The following is a 3,481-nucleotide window of genomic DNA, read 5'->3' as shown; positions in this document are numbered from 1 at the left end:
AGAGGATTACATCGGATAGATCTCCATGAAGATCATGGAGAACTTTTTATTGAAGATCAAAGAGAGAGAAGAAGCCATCTAGCTACTAACTACGGACCCGTAGGTCTGAAGTGGACTACTCACGAGTCATTGGAGAGGCGATGATGTTGATGTAGAAGCCCTCCAACTCCAAAGCCCCTCCGGCACGGCACCGGGAAGGGTCTCCAGATGAGATCTCACGGAAACGGAAGCTTGCGGCGGCGGAAAAGTGTTTTCGTGGATGCCCTGATTTTTTCTGGGATTTTAGGGAATATATAGGCGAAAGAGCTAGGGCAGGGGAGTGCCAGGGAGGCCACAAGCCTGGTCGCCGCGGGCCCCCTAGCCGCAGCGTCAGGGCTTGTGGGCTCCCTGTGGGCCTCCTGCCTTGGCCCTCAATGTTGGAGAACGTAGCATGGGAAACGAAAATTTTCCTACGCGCACGAAGACCTATCATGGTGATGTCCATCTATGTACCCTTGTAGACCATACAGCAGAAGCGTTAGTGAACGCGGTTGATGTAGTGGAACGTCCTCACGTTCCTCGATCCGCCCCGCGAACCGTCCCGCGATCAGTCCCACGATCTAGTGCCGAACGGACGGCACCTCCGCATTCAGCACACGTACAGCTCGACGATGATCTCGGCCTTCTTGATCCAGCAAGAGAGACGGAGAGGTAGAAGAGTTCTCCGGCAGCGTGACGGCGCTCCGGAGGTTGGTGATGATCTTGTCTCAGCAGGGCTCCGCCCGAGCTCCGCAGAAACGCGATCTAGAGGAAAAACCGTGGAGTTATGTGGTCGGGCTGCCGTGGAAAAGTCGTCTCAAATCAGCCCTAAAACCTCCGTATATATAGGGGGAAGAGGGGGAGCCTTGCCTTGGGGCTCAAGGAGCCCCAAAGGGGTCGGCCGAGCCAAGGGGGGAAGGTCTCCCCCCAAACCGAGTCCAACTTGGTTTGGTGGGTGGAGTCCTTCTTCCCTTTCCCACCTCCTCCTTTTTTTTTCTTTTCTCTTTGATTTTCTTCCTATGGCGCATAGGGCCTTCTTGGGCTGTCCCACCAGCCCATTAAGGGCTGGTGTGCCACCCCCAAGGCCTATGGGCTTCCCCGGGGTGGGTTGCCCCCCCGGTGAACTCCCGGAACCCATTCGTCATTCCTGGTACATTCCCGGTAACTCTGAAAACCTTCCGGTAATCAAATGAGGTCATCCTATATATCAATCTTCGTTTCCGGACTATTCCGGAAACCCTCGTGACGTCAGTGATCTCATCCGGGACTCCGAACAACATTTGGTAACCAACCATATAACTCCAATACGCATAAAACAACGTCGAACCTTAAGTGTGCAGACCCTGTGGGTTCGAGAACTATGTAGACATGACCCAAGAGACTCCTCGGTCAATATCCAATAGCGGGACCTGGATGCCCATATTGGATCCTACATATTCTACGAAGATCTTATCGTTTGAACCTCAGTGCCAAGGATTCATATAATCCCGTATGTCATTCCCTTAGTCCTTCGGTATGTTACTTGCCCGAGATTCGATCGTCAGTATCCGCATATCTATTTCAATCTCGTTTACCGGCAAGTCTCTTTACTCGTTCCGTAATACAAGATCCCGCAACTTACACTAAGTCACATTGCTTGCAAGGCTTGTGTGTGATGTTGTATTACCGAGTGGGCCCCGAGATACCTCTCCGTACACGGAGTGACAAGTCCTAGTCTTGATCCATACTAACTCAACGAACACCTTCGGAGATACCTGTAGAGCATCTTTATAGTCACCCAGTTACGTTGCGACGTTTGATACACACAAAGTATTCCTCCGGTGTTAGTGAGTTATATGATCTCATGGTCATAGGAACAAATACTTGACACGCAGAAAAACAGTAGCAACAAAATGACACGATCAACATTCTACGTCTATTAGTTTGGGTCTAGTCCATCACGTGATTCTCCTAATGACGTGATCCAGTTATCAAGCAACAACACCTTGTTCATAATCAGAAGACACTGACTATCTTTGATCAACTGGCTAGCCAACTAGAGGCTTGCTAGGGACAGTGTTTTGTCTATGTATCCACACATGTAAATGAGTCTTCATTCAATACAATTATAGCATGGATAATAAACGATTATATTGATACAGGAATTATAATAATAAGTATATTTATTATTGCCTCTAGGGCATAATTCCAACAGTCTCCCACTTGCACTAGAGTCAATAATCTAGCCCTCACATCATCATGTGAATTACATTGTAATAAATCTAACACCCATACAGTTCTGGTGTTGATCATGCTTTGCCCGTGGAAGAGGTTTAGTCAGCGGGTCTGCTACATTCAGATCCGTGTGCACTTTTCATATATTTACGTCCTCCCCTTCGACGTAGTCGCGGATGAGGTTGAAGCGTCGTTTGATGTGTCTGGACTTCTTGTGAAACCGTGGTTCCTTGGCTAAGGCAATGGCACCCGTGTTGTCACAGAACAAGGTTATTGGATTCAGTGCGCTTGGCACCACTCCAAGATCCGTCATGAATTGCTTCATCCAGACACCCTCCTTAGCCGCCTTCGAGGCAACTCCGCTTCACATGTAGAATCTGCTACGACGCTTTGCTTGGAACTGCAACAGCTTACCGCACCCCCATTAAGAATAAATACGTATCCGGTTTGCGACTTAGAGTCGTCCGGATCTGTGTCAAAGCTTGCATCGACGTAACCTTTTACGGCGAGCTCTTCGTCACCTCCATACACGAGAAACATCTCCTTAGTCCTTTTCAGGTACTTTAGGATATTCTTGACCGCCGTCCAGTGATCCACTCCTGGATTACTCTGGAACCTACCTGCCATACTTATGGCGAGGCTAACGTCCGGTCTAGTGCACAACATTGCATACATGATAGAACCTATGGCTGAAGCATAGGGGACGGTGCGCATATGCTCTATATCCTCATCAGTTGCTGGGCACTGAGTCTTACTCAATCTCGTACCTTGTAAAACTGGCAAGAACCCTTTCTTGGACTGTTCCATTTTGAACCTCTTCAAAACTTTATCAAGGTATGTGCTTTGTGAAAGTCCTATCAGGCGTTTTGATCTATTCCTGTAGATCCTAATGCCTAGAATGTAAGAAGCTTCTCCTAGGTCCTTCATAGAGAAACTTTTATTCAAGTAATCCTTTATGCTCTCCAAAAACTCTACGTTGTTTCCAATCAGCAATATGTCATCCACATATAATATTAGAAACGCCACAGAGCTCCCACTCACTTTCTTGTAAATACAAGATTCTCCAACCACTTGTATAAACCCAAATGCTTTGATCACCTCATCAAAGCGTTTGTTCCAACTCCGAGATGCTTGCACCAGTCCATAAATGGATCGCTGGAGCTTGCACACCTTGTTAGCATCCTTAGGATCGACAAAACCTTTGGGTTGCATCATATACAATTCTTCCTTAAGGAAACCCTCATCTGCC

Source organism: Hordeum vulgare, chromosome 7H (genome assembly GCF_904849725.1).
Source record: "Hordeum vulgare subsp. vulgare chromosome 7H, MorexV3_pseudomolecules_assembly, whole genome shotgun sequence".
Classification (NCBI taxonomy): domain Eukaryota; kingdom Viridiplantae; phylum Streptophyta; class Magnoliopsida; order Poales; family Poaceae; genus Hordeum; species Hordeum vulgare.
The sequence above is the reverse complement of the archived record's forward strand: the minus strand, read 5'-3'. Positions refer to the sequence as shown.